Source organism: Nomia melanderi, chromosome 11 (genome assembly GCF_051020985.1).
Source record: "Nomia melanderi isolate GNS246 chromosome 11, iyNomMela1, whole genome shotgun sequence".
NCBI classification, from domain to species: domain Eukaryota; kingdom Metazoa; phylum Arthropoda; class Insecta; order Hymenoptera; family Halictidae; genus Nomia; species Nomia melanderi.
In genome coordinates this window covers 9819015-9836908 of record NC_135009.1, presented here as the reverse complement: position 1 = coordinate 9836908, position 17894 = coordinate 9819015, and the positions used below count along the sequence as shown (strand labels likewise).

The following is a 17894-nucleotide window of genomic DNA, read 5'->3' as shown; positions in this document are numbered from 1 at the left end:
TAATTGTTTTCAAGCAATTTGGAAGCTCCGGTCGTCGGTAACTACCGTGGTAGTCAACGCGTTGAAGAAAGGTGGTGTAATTCGTGTGGTAATAGTTAAAAAATACGGTCCCTTTTTGATGGTAACTTTGTTAGGGAAAAGATAGTCACCTTTTGATAGCTTAAGCCTTAGACACTCGGTTGTTCGGGTATTTCTATATTTTCTTCTGCGCAATTCGTTGCATCTTCGTGGTAGTTTGATAAAATTGTTCCTGGCGTTCCATTTTGTTAACACGTTTACGATAATTTATGTTTCGAACATGAAGAATGTAGAAACACAAGTATTTCGCCTGGCTACAGAAGATTACGTGCTAGATTTTTTTCGAAAGCAAGAAAGGATTGTTTCGTTGGGATGGTGGATTGTCTTAAGCGAACTGAACGTCGACGAGCAAAATTTGAAAATTTATAGCCTGATCGTGGTGGATGAGTTTAGCCCCTGGATACTAGATAAGTGACTTAGACGTCTGAACAGAAGATAAGCGGGTTGACGAACAATACCGTTGGGAAGTAACGATTTCAGAAAAGTGATCGATTAAGTATTAAAAGGGAGATGCTGTTTGGAATCTTTGCCTGAGGATAGTTTATGCGATACGCTAGTTCCTATCCGGAAATAGGATAAAAGGATTGTTCCGTTAGGATGATGGAATCGGTAGTTGAGATGGATGACAAAATCGTGCTGGTGGATCGTCCGAGGTGAAGTGAACGCCGACGAACGAAATTTGAGGATTTATAGTCAGATCGAAGACAACTTCAGCCCCCAGATGTTAGATAAATATCTCAGACCTCCAATCAAATGGTAAACAGCGATTGACTGAATTTTGAGTATCAAGGAATAAAGACAAAATGAAAAATCAAATGTAAACCAGTTCTTTGTCTTGTTCTACAGCTAGTTTACATGATACAATAGTCATTCTTAGAATACTTAATATTGTATTATATTAATAACAATTACGTACACGGATAAATATAGATAAAACGGTTACCATTTCCTTAGGATAACGAAATAATCGATGCAAAACCAAGTAAACATCAAAAAGTCAATTCGAAGAGGATAAAGGTAGATCGTAGGTCTCAGACATCCAAAGCTTCTAAGCAGAAGATAAGTGGTCTCATGAATAATAGCGTTGACAGATAACGATTGGAGAGTAGAGGTTCTTCAAGCAGCAGATTATCGGTCACAGCTATTGAATCTTGGATGAATGGGTCTGCCGGTTATCGGGAAACTTTTAGGCAATTCCATTTGGGCGAAGTGGAACGCTCCGATTGAACAATGCTCGGGGATTCCATCAATCCGAGCAAGAGAGGGAAAGTGAAAGAAACCGATGCACCTGGCCAGGGCAATCGAACGAATCGACGCGGAGAACTCTTGCTGGATTCTCCCGTGTGACCTTGGCACCCTTGCCGCAGTCTACGTGGCGGCGTGTAACCTCTGAACGCTTGAGAGTACTGCTATCGACGGAATTCCGTTTAATCGGAGCGACATCGATTGGCGCGACCAGACGGACGAATTACACTTCACGCGCTCGCCAGACGCGTTTATTGAACCCTGCCTCTCCTCGAATCCCCCGAACCGCGTAAACACTAGATCATTTGATGATCCCTGATTTGATGTCTTCTTGTAGTCGAGGAACGTAATTTCCCTGTTCGATCATAAGAATCGACAGCTAGACTCAAGTGAAGTTTATATTAAACCTTTGCACTCCAAAGTTTTTTGCTAGAAATATTCAACGTTCTTTGATAAAATATAGACGACGTTTGTTGCGATTAATGTAACTAATTTCATCGATGAATTAAGAGGCAAAGTATTTTACTATGAGATTTCACATAGTGACGCGTTATACAAGGTTTAATATTAAACGTCAAAATTTAGAATTTTTATTGTTAAAACCTTAGTTTAAATACTCGGTTAGTTAATTTTAGTTCCTTAACCCTTTGCACTCGGAAGGATTTCGTTATAAATACTTAACATCTTCTAACTAGGCAAAGACGATATTTTTTGTAATTAATTGAAAGACAGATCACAAGTAAATTGAGAAACAGAGCCTTTTTATCCCCATATTTCACGCACTGATGCATTGCGAACAGATCAGTATTAAATATCAAATTTTATAGTTTCACTGCGTCAAAGTGGTGATTTCCTCTCGAGTGCAAAGGATTAATTATTGCAATACTACACGTGAAGATGCAGTGAACAGTTAATATATCGTTGAAAGCTTACTGCCTAAAAGTCTCTCTTCTACTTAATACAGCTGTTATCACACTAGACAAACCTTAAAAGATCCAAGTATCTTATAATAAATAACAACAGTTTAAGATAGTGCAACAAAATTCCATCAATGATTTTTATCACATTATCAATTACCAGTAAATGTTCTCAAAGTAATCCTCTCGAACTCCCCTCTATCAATAATTCTTAACAGCCACAGGACAACGAAGACACGATTGAAATTTTCATACTAACCCTCAAAATCCACTTACACAAAATTACACGTCAAAACAGCAGCCCGGCTGAATACATAGGAACAGAAAAGCCGCCATTACTCTCTTGCCCACTATTTTTCCCAGGCACTTGAACCATATACTGTCAGCGAGTGTACGACAGGATAACAAATTCTTCGGGGATTGCTTTATCATACGAAACGAAGACACCGCGATATTTCCTCGACAAATATACAATTCAAGCGGTCGCCATAAATCTTGTTCCGCGATCGGATTTCGCGATCTCTATGATTCGTTTCTCCGCGGTTCCCCGATCGCCTCTAAATATTTGCCGAGCATTAGCGACGAGAAGTAAGCAGGGAAATCGGGTCCGAGGGTCGGTCATTAGAGCTCGAGAAACCGCGGACCTTTTAGAAAACGGGCCTTGACACATTTTCCGCGCGCGTGATCTCGAAATTGTGTACTTCGGAACATGCAACGAGAAATCGCAAAATTTCATGTCGTCGCTCGCGTTTCTCGAAAGCGTTCCCGATAATGGAAAAGGTTTCCTCTCGACGGATGGTGTCCACCTTTTTGATCCGATCCGGGAATTCCATCTTCGGAACATTTTAAGAATGATTGAAGGATGACGTTGCTTTCGAAATTAATTTGAAGATAGGAATGTAATTTTTGAAGATGTTTCTTCAGGATTTACGTTATTTTTCTATGGAAATTGCGTTTTGTGTGTTAACACGTTCGCTACCAGCGTCACATATATATGTGACGGTCGACATTTCATATCTTATGCGAAGAAGAGTAAATTACATTCACGTGTGTTCTAGCATTGCAACGCATGGTATAATGTACAGAAAGTTGTGAAGATATTTTTTACTTAAGATATGTTCTATTTAATAAAATATTGTAATCGCGGCGACTGTCATTGAAGGAACTGCTGGTAGCGAATGGGTTAATCGTCTGTAGGGTTTCCTTTTGAACTGTTTCTTTAATCGTCTGGAGTGAAAAAGGAAAGTTACAGAATCAGTAATTCTATGTAGACAGCGATTTAGCAACAATTGTTTTATTTTTGGAGTTCAGTATTGATTTTTATTAATGAAAGCTAAAGTGTAGGGAAAGGAAAGAGTGATAAAGGGATTTACAGTAACGATTTAATTACTCTAGGTTTAAATGTTCCACGTTATCGTAGAATATGGTTTGCATACGAACGAGAATGTGCATTAATTCTTGAACACCACGTTGACTAATATTCGATAGAGCTAATCACGAGGCAGTAATGCTCGTTAATAAATTGTAATCGTTGAAGTGGTTCGGATAGTTGTGCATGTTATATATGTTTATAACGCCGGAATCATCGAGACATCTTAAAAACGGATGTCTTAAATCGTTAAGAGGCTGAAAATCATTTTCCAGCAAACATAGGAGAAGTTTTCTTTTAATAATAAAATTCTTATTCGTTGTTTAATGCTCAGTATTACAGTAATATGAATAAGAAGAATACTATCTGCAGTGAATATTTTACATTCCGCAATTTCTCGATAAGATTGAAGCTTAAAATGGTTGGAAATTAACGAATTTTGCAAAAGCTTTTCCCTTTAAAAGTTCGAGAATTATTACGATAAACTTGAAGCTTTCATAAAGATTAAGATTTACGTTTCTCAGATGTCGGACTAATCACACTGTGTTCTACTTACTTCGGTGTCTCGCCGAAGGGGAAAGACTGGAAGGTTAACCGTCAATGTAGAGGTTGACTCATTCTAAACGGACCACCTGTTATTGTTGCGTAAAAAATCACCTTTCAGCGTTTATAAAGGGATTTTGAAAAGACGGTTTAAATGCTCGGCAGTTCTAGTGTTAATATTAACCCTTTGAACTCTGTAGGCTCCAATATTGCACCAGTTATAAAAATAAGTATTTTAATGAATCTTACAGAAACTACCCTAAAATTATTCGATTCTTCACACATCCAAATTTTGTACTAACAAGGAAAACAAAAGATCGAAGAAATGTTATAGAATTTCTAATTTTCGCTAGGAATACTATAAAAATTAGTTACAGTTGCTGATAGATTACAAAACAACCTGGAGTGCTAAGAGTTAACCCTCTATGGGCCGAATTTTTGTGCACAATTATAACAAAATCTATGTAGTACAAAATTAATAAATATCCACATATGAATACGAATTAACGATATAATTAACAGTTTCAATAATTTCATCAAACGAATATATTTCGTAACTTTCAAGTTACAATGACGTTAAACTTTCCACACCTGAGCGTATAAAAGTTGCAGTTAACCGATTACTTCATTTTATTCGCCACTTTTAGTGCAAAATGAAATAAATCAACGAGATGCCAATATACTGATACCTGAGTTCAAAGTTGCACGGGCCTATAGAGGGTTAACGATCATAATAATAATTGGGACGTTGCGAATGGATAGGACAGTATCACGGGGAATACAAGAAAGTGTAGGGAATGACGCACGGCTTTATGGAACACAAAATCCAATAAAGGCTCGAAGAGAGAAAACTATGTGGTGTTGCTAAAAGACGAAACTGTGTTGAACGCAGCCCGCAGACTGTTACACGGAGATTCATGGTGAATGTATGTGCATTGTACGTACAGAGAATCAAAGAGCGACAGCGACCTACCGGGCAAATTTAAAGAGACCAAAGTTACACAATTAAAGACCACTGCAATGGTTATGTACACTGTCGCAGTTGCACGTCAGACTATAGCACCAAAGAGGTAATTTATAAACTGCAACTCGCGGAGGGAGAAATTCAAATGGAAATGCGGCCTTAAGAGACCGTAACCAAAATTATGGCGGACGTTTCATGGAACTCATTCATTTCCAAATGTTCGCAAATATTTCCCTTTCAAGTACTTCGGTAACATCCTTGATTTTTCGCTACAGCAATAAAGTATATTAAGGTTCGAACAATTGATATCACTTTGAAAATTGTACAGCGCATCGATCACCATCGATCATTACTTTGAATCACAAAATTCGTAACTTCATCGTACAAATATTATCTCGTTCAAACGTTTATCCATTGGATAAACAATTTTTCTGCGTTCTCTAACCAGAAGCAAAATAAAAAAATTTACCGAGATTTCCTATCTGCTCGGAGAAATTATTCTAATATTTCTTCTGCTTCGTCTTTATCTATCAAGGATAATAATAAAACACATAATATGAATCACTGTGTTCTTCTAAGGATCGCCTAACAACACCAAACGAACTATAACCTCCGAGGACTCAAGTGTACGACACGTGAAAGCATTAAAGCATCTTTCTCGATTCACACTGTAAATGAATGATACAGTTCCGGAGTTTCCAATTCGTTTCGGGTTATAAACCCGGATAGATGTATTTCAACGTCTTTGGGAGTCCTGGATAACCTTAAAGAAGAAAACGCGACAGCAAAATCGAAAGGGTTGCCGCTGGCCGGCGTGACAAAAAGGATTGAAGATTTTCGCAGCCGGATCTGGCGCGACTGCCGGTCTCAGCAAACGTCGTCCCTTATCGGGAGCAAGGTGCCCGAGTGTCTGGCCAAGTAGTTTGTTCTGTATTCGAGCCAACTGGGGTCTCGTACATACAGGAGCCCACCCCTTTCCAACCCCCCCGCCCGCGTTCTTCCGTCTAACCCGCGTCAGGAAGTTTTCGCGCCGGCCGGACGCGCGTTCCGAGTGCCTCGTCCCCTGGATGTAAACACAAATGCTAAGCTCGGTCAACGTAAGTGCCCGATAACGAGTCGACATTGACAGGCCTCGGATTGGTTCAACCCTTCATACCCCATCGGTACGGAAGCCATGACGGTGACATCGGGAAACTAAACTATTGAATCTTAACACATTGCGCACCGGTAACGAGAAATCTCGTTTTTATATAAAGACACTTAGCTATGCAACTTCGCTAATTACCGCAGCATTGAAAAAAATATAAAATTTAATTCTAATTGATTATCTATTTAAAATATATTACATGACATCCGCACAATTCAGTTTTCTGAAAATTAGCCGGTAGGCAATGTGTTAACATTATTTCTACCGAAGGTGTCAAACGGTATCTTCTGAAATTTTATCTTAACACGTTGAACGAATAATTCACTCAGTTAAACTATGATTGCTTGAAAAGATTTCTATATTATAAAAAATTCAATCAAATGATTTAATATTATATCTTTTCGATTTGGCTATTTTGCTGTATGAAATCGTGCGGCATTCAACGTGTTGAAGTTATTTTCCGAGTTTGGTCGTATATTCTGAATTGACTTTTCGACTTTCACGTAACGATTATAAAATTAACTGCAGGAAATGTGCAAAATTCAATTGGGGACAAATTATTAAACTGAGAAAATAATTTTAAGGTAAAACTTCAAAAGGTAGAAATAGTGTTGATAGAGTTAAACATTCTGCGTGCTTCACTTTTAAATGGAACGTGGGATTTTTAAGGGAAAAAGGAACAAATTAGTGTCACGGGGTTGTCTTTAAAATTAAATTAGATTTCTAATTCGTGTTGTGTACATTGAATATTTCGTTTTTGAACAAGGAAAAAGTATATTGTGAAATATTGTCAATTTTGTGTTTCTGAACAGGAAACAAACAAATTGTAAAATAGGGTTAATTTTTAATTTTTGAATTAATATTGAAGTGATTACCTATGATTTATAAATAAAAGAAAATTATACGGAGGTAGAGAATCGTCGAAACTAGTGTTTCTTGTTTTCTAATTAACATTGAAGAATTTAATACGATATTGCAAGTTATTCAGAGAAATTGTTGAGGCGCTGATATTTTGTTCTGTGCAGCGAAGTATGCCTCTTATAAAATATTTAATAAATGTCTCAGGAATGCTACCCTGTGAAGGGTTGAAAAGAGTACTGCTTGTTCGAGGAAGCTCCGCGTTTACCTCGTGTCCGACGAAATGAAACTAGGAATCGAACTCCCGAACTTCCGGGAAGGTTATGCGTTACGTATAATCGTTCTTCTTTTTTTCCATCTAAACAGGGAGCGATGCTTGGAAACTCGGAACACGTGAAGTTAAATTTGGAAAGTTCGTTGGTTCTGTTTTCGAGGCTAATGGAAAATTTAACTTTACTTTTGAGCAAGATGGTAGCAATATGGTTCGCGAGAGGATTTTAGAAACTTTTAATTCGATGAAACTACATAGTTATTACTAGCCATACCTGTGAACAGTGTTTCATTAATAGCATAATGGTACACGTTACCTGTTGCCGCTCGATAATTATTATGTCCCGCGATACGTTAGGAATTCAAATTAACAAAAATTAACACTGCTCGCGAGGAGTTGAATTCTCAAATGTATTATTCCAAAAATATTTGTCACGGACGTAATTCGAAATTATCTAACCAACTTACTATCGAAGAATTATATTTTCCTTATCTAGTTTCCGTTTCTTAAATATATAATAAAAATTGTATTGAAAAATTGCAACAGCCTTTCATTGTTAAATGCTAGACCGCAGATCGTAGTTCGACGCCATTTTTACGCTAGAAACGTGCACTATCAGGTTCACGCTAAAATCATTACGATCGAACTGCAGATTTTATGAGTTTATGGCAGACGTACTGAATAAAATATAATAAAAGTTTCAATGGAGCTGAGCGAGCGTTCCACGCTCCTTTCCTAGTGTCGCAAATTAATCTAATTTTGCTGCCAGTTCAATTTCACACCAGAACTTTGATCGCTTTGTATATTACTTATTCATACATAATGCCAGATAGTATTAGAATTAATTATTAATAATTTGATATCATCATTCTTAAGTTATATTATTATTTAGTTACTTATGTTACCGATTTAATACAATGTTTTTCCTTTATTCGACGTCAGTTTTGTTCTTCTAACCGTTCTCAAGCAATTTGGTAGCTTCGATTAATTATTAGTGATCATGGGATTCAACGTATTAATCTGTATTAAAGTTTTTACTTTATTAATCGTCCTTCGGTCGCGTTTCAATGATATTATTGACAGCATATATTTGATATCACCTACAGCAATTGTTCACTAAATTATTCCACGCTTTGCGTGTCGTAATCAATTCAAATCGGAAGTAATTGCACAGGAATTTGTGTAACAAGAATTATACAGGCAAAGGACGCAACGCAAACACTGCGGTTAATCATGATTCTTATCGGTGAAATATGAAACAAGATTTGAATTATGTATAACTGTGTGTGTTTGCATACGTATAGCGCTGTAAAGATTTATTTTCTTTCAACGGCAAATCAAATTCGGATTAAAGCGAATTTCTATTTCACGATTTTATGAAGTCTTATCCGACTACATGTTAATAATTACTGTTAAAACGTGATTGTCAACTCGACCATAAGTTACCTTCTGCAGTTATTAATTATAATAGATTATAATAATCTCCATTACGGTTGTAGGTCGATAGAGATTAATAACGACAAAACGGAATGCTTAATTGAAATAACTGTTACGTTTTGATGTGGTGAGTAATCAGATTATGGTTCATCCAAATCTGACGCACGCCAATTCTCCGACGAGAATTTTATTGTTCGATAATCCCCTTTGCTCTTTTATCCAAATGTTAGTGTCGTTGTCAAATAGATGTAAACAGAATTTCATAGATTCAATCTAAATCGCAATTAGAATATAAAGAACGCGGTATGTATGAATAAGAATCAAATGAAACGTCAATGAAACAAGGGTTATAAAACCAAAATAGAAATTGAAATTTAAGAAACATCAAATTGGATTAATGCTAATGTCTCCTACACAGCAGAGAAATGAAATTACCACCAAAGTAGTCACGAGATTTCATTGCAACGCAATTTCGACGATTCAAATGAGTTCCTGTCCAATTAATAATGTAATAAACTAATACCTCGCAATTCGTAATATATTCTGTAACGTCATAATAACACTAATGGTCATGGAATTTATTGGATACCGTTGGTCGATTCGTTTCGCCCGCAGATCGTATCATCGCCGTTCGATCGCCGTGTCTCGCGATATATCCCGTATTGAATAGACGAATACGTGACGGCGGATAATATAGCGCGGATAAAAAAAGAAACCCAGCGTCAAATCGTCATGTACGAAGCTTGCCAAAGAAATAAACGAAAACGAATGGTTCTCGACTTCGATATGCGAACCGTGAATACGATAATCGATCCGAGTGATTTTTAACCTGTCATGGTTAGGCTCGCTTTCGCGGTGGTATTTAGAATTTTTCTATTTAAATATTGAATCAATACTTTTCATACACTTTCGATGGCTTGTGTATTTACCGATATTCGTTTTATTCGTTTCACGTGTGACTATGATTGATATTGAAATAATTTAAAAAACGAACTCATTAAAATTACATAAGAAATCGTGTCTTAGTTTCTCTTCCGTTTCTGTGTGTATTATATTTTGTATTATATACACTATTCCATACTAATATTCCGTAATAAATATATTACACAATCTAAAAGTGAAATACAAAATTAAGTAGACAAAATTTCCGTTGAACCTCAAATTCATCCTAAAATACAATGTAACACATAATATAAGTTACGTAATATTTAACACTAAAACTACCAGATGGATCAAATGACCCATGCCTGATGTCTTCTTTTTGCAATTATTAGAAAGATAACAAATGTTTCTCTGAGAAATTATTAAAGAAATTCATTTAGCGGTACGCAAATTGAATTGTAAATCAATTAAAGTCTGAACAGATGCACTCTTGGAGCTTCTATAGCGAAATTTTAAAAAGTCAATTGAACTTAACCCTTTGCACTCGAGAGGCGCCTTCCAGTCGCCATTTGATTTGCCCCAAGAAAATTGTAAAATTAAAGGTTCAATATTAAATTTTATATAATGCGCGAACACATGGAACATCGAAATAAAATAGTTCTGTAACTGAATTTATTTAAGGTATTTCTTTACGTTAATTGCAAAAAATATCATTGACATTTCATCAGAAAATAATGAATATTTATTGAGAAAAATATTCTCGAGTGCAAAGGGTTAACATAGATCTACATCGCTTCTATAATTATTATTATCCCGCACTTCTGTCGGAATCGAAAAGTAACAGTTATAGAACCGATATAATATCGGTCATGAGTTCATTTCGGTTCTCCATAACAGTTTGAAGCCCCGGAACCTATATATAGCAGTTCAGGACAGATATTTTCGGGATCTTTTCAATCTCTGGTTAATGTTCCCTTAGCCCGCCGTGATTGTGTCCCGCGCGAATCTCAGGAACGTCGGTCGGAGACGTTTAAGGGCGAAATGGCCTGTCCCGCGGTCGACGGAATGAAACCGCTACCCCCGGCCGACAACGTTCGAGCGCGGGAAAGGGGGGCGTGAAGCATAAAACGCGGGAAATTGAAAGAAGAAGCGAGAGCCGGCAGCGGCGTCTTTACATCGGCGCTCATTCGCGAAAGGTTGTAGACCTTGCCCCGTGTATTATTAACGCGGTGTACATCGATTTTGTCTGCCTGGCTCCGTAAACTCATTTCCATTCCCGCGAGTGCGGAAACGCAACTCTCGTCGAAGCGAATCGATCACGAGCCCGCTCGAGGATTTTCCGCGACACCTGTGCCGCCGCAGAAAAACGAAGGAAAATGGAATATGCCGATCGTTAAACAGGGAACACCCGCGTACCGTTCCGCGGACAGCGAATTGGAGAATTCTCGTAGAAAACGTTGCGATAATTATTTGCGAGGATCGGTTTTAAATATCATTCTATTAAATTTTATAAAACACTGTGAGTGGCAGCATTGGGACAATTTTTGTTTCTGTTGAAATCGCGGTGGTAATTACTTGCGAGAGTTTCGAACATTATTTTGTTATATTTTACAAGACACTGTGAGTGGCAGTATTGGACAATCTTTTTATTGAAATCGCAGTGATAATTATTTACAAAAATTTCAAACATTATTTTGTTAAATTTTACAGGATGCTATGAGTGGCAATATTAGAAAATTTTATTTCTTCAAGTAACTTTATTTATTCTTAAAAGATTTGATTTCTCACGCTTACAGTATCTCGTACAAGTATTTTCCGATAGTCTAGCCGTTTTTTACATGTTTAGATAAATTGATAACACGTCGTTCTATTATTGTACTATAATAAAAATTTACTCAAAAATGTGGATATCAATATTTTTAAAAAGTAGTTCATTACAAATTCTCCGTTAGAAGTCATAGTGTTTGAAAATGATAGTTTTAAACTGGAATGCTTGATTAGCAAATGGAGCTTTCAGGAAAAAATCAGCGATTGTGTGAACAGTACACGAGAGTTTAAGGGCTGTTTGCACGTGAATGAGATCGGAAACTTGATTTCGTGCTAACCTTTCGCGAGCAGAGAAAAGGAAATCGTCTAATCTTTCCGCTTACAACCGATAAATAGACTGCGGGTTTTACCTACGCTGTTGGCCGAAAGTTTCAAAGAGTTGACGATTCACAATAAAGTCGTATCGCTTGTGGAATTTTCTGCGCTTTTGAAGTTCGGAGATTCTAGGAACGGTTAACCGAACTCTGCAGTCTAAACTCCGTTCAGCTACGATTCATTTTAGTACCACGAGGGTTAACTTTTAATTGTACGATAATAACCGATAATTGGAGTGGACTAAATAACTTTATTTTTGAAACGTCGGTTCGTCGAAATATTTTCTTCCAGGTGAAAACTTTAAAGGCGAGGGGAGGGGAACTATATAAATTTTTAATTAATTTTTCCACCCTTTGGGATAAAAACCGCCGGGAACGGAAGAAATTTTACATTTTAAATTGGATGACGACTGACGACGGCACCAACTTCATTAAAACCCCTTTAATTATTCAGACACCCTCCCAGGAATAAATAAATCCCGCGATTGTATTTATATGGTCAATTAAACAATATTATTAATGGATTTTATAGAAATGAAGCCGGACAAGGTTGAACGGTGTATAATTAATTCTTACATCCTATTTTACGTGTAACTGTTAAAAGTAAAACCAATTTCAATCTACCCTTCGCATAAACGAGAGCCTATTACGCGTAAATTATTCATGGCTGAAGAGTATCCTTCATTTTTGTGGATACTACTACTGTAATGACAAAGATAAGGGGAAACTTTTTAAATTTAGATAAAAGATCTAAGATCTACAGATAGCTCTTATCTCTTTACCCGAAGGTTACACTCTTAATATACACATATATTAAGATATATACAAACCCTAATGTGTTTTAAAGTTCGACATTTTAGTTCCAATTTAAACTGACGTCACTGTAAAGAAATATTATATTATAAAGGCATTATCAACAGAAAATAGTAAATCCAAACGATTATGAACTTTAATCTTACATTAAACGTTTCAATTTCAACCCCTTTCGTATCGTTGTTGTATTCAGTTATCAACATTTTTTTAGTCAAACGAGTTATTGTGTTGTTTTCAAATAAGTGACTTCTTTGTACAACTTTGTCGTGCCATTAAAGGGAACATGAATAGGTATAAATAAATGTACAATTAGATTCTACTAAATATTATCTATGAAATAATTTTAGAAATAATTTCGAGTTTATTTCATAAATCCACTTCGAGAACCACAAACATGGATTTCCGACCGGAACAAGTACACACGAGAGGGAAGGCAATTCAGTCCACTCAAAAGTGTAAACGAATAAAAATCTATCCGTCGCGCGCCTCCGTTCCCCCTTTTCTCCTGTCAAAACCCTGCACGGTCCACACTAAATTCATTAACCACCAGTCCCGCCTTACCTTAACTGTCAGGGAGCAAATATAACAAGTTAAACATCAGCCTTTCCGTCAATATTCTATTTCCGTATTTCTGTTTACCGCAGTAATTATATCTTCCAAACACTTAACACTGACACTTATTGACATCCGTTAGACGTCAAAATTGATACTAAAAAAGGTAGTTCGGCGTCAACTAAATGTTCGAAAATACTTTGTAATTAACAGTTAAACAAGCTGGAATCACCGCGTCTATACAATTATTGAACATAGATTACAAATGTCGAAAATATTTCTAAGTGAAGATTATTACAGACTAAGATGTGGATTCATAGATGTCATTTACGAATATTCACGTAATTATCAATGAAAATATCAATGGAACGCTCCATTGGAATTTCACAAAGAACATTCCGAAAACATCTTAGCAGAGTATTACTTCTAATTATCAATAAGTTGTAATCATCATTAATTCATTATCAATCAACTGCAGTATACTGCAATTATCAATAAAAATACCAAAGAAAGAATCCACTGCAGTTTCATTAAAGATTCCAAAAATTTCCCAGCAATTCTAATCACACTTAACATTTCGTTATCAATCAATTACAATAAACTACAATTCTCAATCAAAACAGTCTCAGTAAAACACTCCATCGCAATTCCACCGAAACCATCCCAAAAGTTGCCCAGAAATTCTATTCGTCATCAGCATATCGTTACCAATCGATTCCAATAAACCATAATTCTCGATCGAACACTCAATCGCAATTCCACCGAAACCATCCCAAAAAATTCGCAGAAATTCTATTCGTAATCAGCATATCGTTATCAATCGATTCCAATAAACCATAATTCTCGATCGAACACTAAAAATCGCAATTCCACCGAAAGGCATTCGAAAAATGTCCCAGCGACGCGTCACCAAGTTCAGCCAGCGAACACCGATCAAACTCACCCAGAGGCGATTCCATAACGGTGTCCCGGTCGGTTCGGATCCCGGCGGTTTCGCCGGGCACGTTTCTCGAATCTTCAGTCGCAGAGAATTCCGCGTTATCTTGTCCGAGCCTGTCGGCGTTCACCGGGACATGACGGAACTCGCGGGGAATTCGGCACGGTCGACGGACGAGGACTGTTCGTTCGCCGGCCGCAAGTAGCAGCGATCAACGACGCCGCCGTCCGGGTTGCTCCTCTCGAAATCGCGCGCGGGAACGAGCGGCGACGAGCGAGGGTCGTCGCCGTTTGTCCGGGAAGAGCGACCACCCCGCTGTATATCTTCCCTTTGATGCCACGTGCTGAATCCGTCGAGCCGCCGCGGCGAGAGGGACGGCGGGAGGGGCGCAGAGAGGGACACGCGGCGAGAACCACGACGGCGCGAGGCGTCGCGGCTCCCATGTACACCGACGCACGCGCCGCGACCAGCTGCCGAAGGAAAACCACCCCTCGATCGTTCGATCGGCCGCGGCATCGATCCCATAGGCGCAGGTGACTCGCCTCGGCTTCGATGAACTTCTGACGAATGACGCTTGACCTTAACATGTTCGCTACGTGTTTACTTTGTTAAGGTTTAGTCAATTTGCGAGTATCGCAGTTGCGGCTATAGAGATTTTGGGGTGGATGGACGCAGATGGCTTGAGTTGGACACTTTACACTCGAGAGGGGACTTTCGGTGGTCGTTTGATTGAATGCGATGAAATTGTGGAATGAAAAATTCCAATGTTTGATTAACACGTTGAATACCATAGGGGTCACCGGTGACCAAGTAGAATTACTATTGTTCACTCGATTGAACGATGATTGTTTGAAAAGATTTCTTTATTATAAATAATGCTAGCTGATACGGTGACATTCAGCTAGATGAACGCGCAATCATAACAATTCAATCGAATGATTTAATATTATGTTTTCTCTATTTTGAGTATTCTGTGCTATGAAATCGTGCGGCATTCAACGTGTTCATCCTTTGCGGACAAATGTCGGCATTTCGGTGAGATGAAATGTTCAGATTTCGAAGACTAAGTCGTGGATAAATGATCTAAGTCGAACAACAAGAGATCAGCACGTAGCTTTCTTTTTTTTTCTATTAATTAAGCAATTTCTTCCGCAAAGGGTTAACACTTCGCACTCGAAAGTTTTTCACTGGGAATATTCAACAGTTTCCGACGAGATATAGACGACATTGTTTGAAACTAATTTAACGATGATTCACAGATAATTTAAACAACGAAGATATTTTATATAAATATTTCACATGGCAATAGAAAGTTTAATTTAAAATATTAAATATTCAACTTCGTAGTTTTGCTGTGTCAAATAAAGTGACTCAGCTAAGGGTTAACACATGAAACAGAAATAAAACAACTCTGCCCCATAATTTAGGCAAGGTGTATCTTTGCGTAAGTTGTAAATAATATTGTTAATATTTCGTCGGAAAATAATGAATGTTTCTCGTTTTTATATAAACGCCTAACTTAGTAACTTTGTTAACTATCATGTTTAAGAAAATATTCGATTTTATCGGAATAGATTGTTTTTAAATTATTTGAAAATTTATCAAGTAAGAATAAGATATTTTAATGTTTTATATATAGCGATGTAAGTTGATCTCATTAAAAATCAGCAGCCTTGCGTTTGAATTTTTTAAGAATTAACCGGTACGCGATGTATTACGTATACTAAAATTCGCGAGTATCAAAGTTATTATTACCGAGATTGGAGTGCAGCTGGACGCAGGTGACTTGAGCTGGACTTCGATGAATTTATGATGATCGATGTTTGACTTTGACATATTCGCTGCGTGTTTACTTTAAGGTTTAGTAAATCTGTGAGTATCGGGGTAACTATTGAGATTTTAGGGCAGATGGACGCAGGTGATTTGAGTTGAACTTAAGTTCGCTAAAATTTGCGAGTAGCGAAGTTGCGGTTCCTGAGATTGGAGTGCAAGTGGACGCAGGTGATTTAAGTTGGACTTAAGCTTACTCAAATTCACAGGTACAGAAGTTGTAATTATTGAGTGAAGACGCAGGTGACTCGAATTGGACTTCGATGAATTTATAATGTCTGATGCTTGACTTTAACACGGTCGTGTTTACTTCATTAAAATTTACATCCATCTCATTTCCTTCATGCAACATATAATAATATGTTCGTCGCAAATCTGTGACGTTGGGAGAAAGCACGTAAAACCAAGGAATTGAAACATTCATATTCCGTTTTCATTTTAACAATGAATTAAGTTAATTAAACAATTCAGAGAGAGAATGAAGATTTCACATGACAATGCCAGAAAATGAAGTTACTGTAATATCTGAAATTGGTTACGAAATGTTCTTTTGTAAAACTCTTTATTTGCATTTGTCCTGTCGCAGAACGTAGGCACGCAGAGAAAATCGAGTCCATACATTACACGAGTTACACGCGTTACAAAGTGATCTTAAATTCAGGCTGCTTGCAACTTCGTATTCCTAACACAACATCCACACCTTGGTCCTACAAACTTCGCAACCGACTTGGCGTTTCGTCAGCCAGCACGTTCGGAGACAAAACAAATTTCTCCGACTACCTTGGTTCTACCTGATTTGCAAGGGGTCGCAACCCCTAAAAGCCCCACTAATTCAACCGATAGTTCCGAACGATAGGTTCAACCAAGCTAGTGACGGAAGTTTAAAATGCTCTGACTTTATTAAGCGTAACTCGATCGGCCCGTAAACTTCGTTCGCGTCCCATTAACTAATTGTTTTCGCAACGTTATGGTTTGCCCGGGTAAGTTATGGAAACGACGCTGCACGGTGCATCGGATATCTAAGCAATTCGATTTCCTACGTCTCCGGAGCACACCATGGCTTTTTATTCCGCCCGAGAGAAAGGAAAAACTTTCCATCCGTAATGATCGTCATCGCGGACAATTCCTGAGTTCCGTCCATGAATACATTAAACCGGAGATCATTTTCGTGGGCATGATTATGGCGCGTGCGTCCGTTCCCGAATCACCGAACATTTGCATTTGCGAACAAACGATTGCTATATAAAAATCATAAACTATAAAAACAGTTCGATATTTCACGAGCAATCGATTCGCAAGCTGAATACAATGACACGGTAATTTTGCATTATGTCAAACTGCAAAATTCACGATTGCATTGTTTCGTTATTTAGGGTAAAATAGGCCGCGGGTCTGATGTTTGTAAGTTGGTCCGAAAGAATCTACAGACGAATCACGAACAGCGTAGATGAAATTTTGAAGAAATTTATGTTCGATAGAATATTTTAAGCTCGTTAGGTGTATTATAAATTCCACGTAACTACGTAACGAAAATTAAGAGGTTTCATTCCCCACGCACGAATACAAAGAACATGGAACTGTTTATCTCGCGGCTAGAAGCATCTAAATATACCTTTCTGTCCCTAGGTTCTTGATCTCCTGTAAAATTCGTTGTCGCCATTGTAAACTAAGCGGTGACCGACAATAAAGATTTAAAAATACTTAGACTGTCCCGGGAGAGTTATGCGAGGAATAGTAAATTTACCGGCGAACAATAAATAAAACACGACCGGACACGCTCGCAGTTAAGAACACAGGATCCATCATTTTCCCCGGCAATTTGTTTTACAGGAATGAAGGGGTGTTGATCGTCTAATGAATTTTTCACTGCAAGCATAATATTTACTTTCGCGAAAGACGTACCGGTGATG

At 37.7% G+C, this 17894-nt stretch overlaps 2 protein-coding genes across 9 annotated transcripts in view; one reads left to right on the top strand and one right to left on the bottom strand.

Annotated features, from left to right (window-relative positions):
* Nucleotides 1-14483, bottom strand: part of LOC116430571 (uncharacterized) — a 72596-nt gene extending 58113 nt beyond the window's left edge. Inside the window, exon 1 of the mRNA XM_031984899.2 lies at nt 14161-14483. The gene's annotated coding sequence lies outside the window, so the exon portion shown is untranslated. The remainder of the gene's footprint in view (nt 1-14160) is intronic.
* Nucleotides 1-17894, top strand: part of LOC116430568 (phytanoyl-CoA dioxygenase, peroxisomal-like) — a 95341-nt gene that overhangs the window by 71395 nt on the left and 6052 nt on the right. The window lies entirely within an intron of this gene.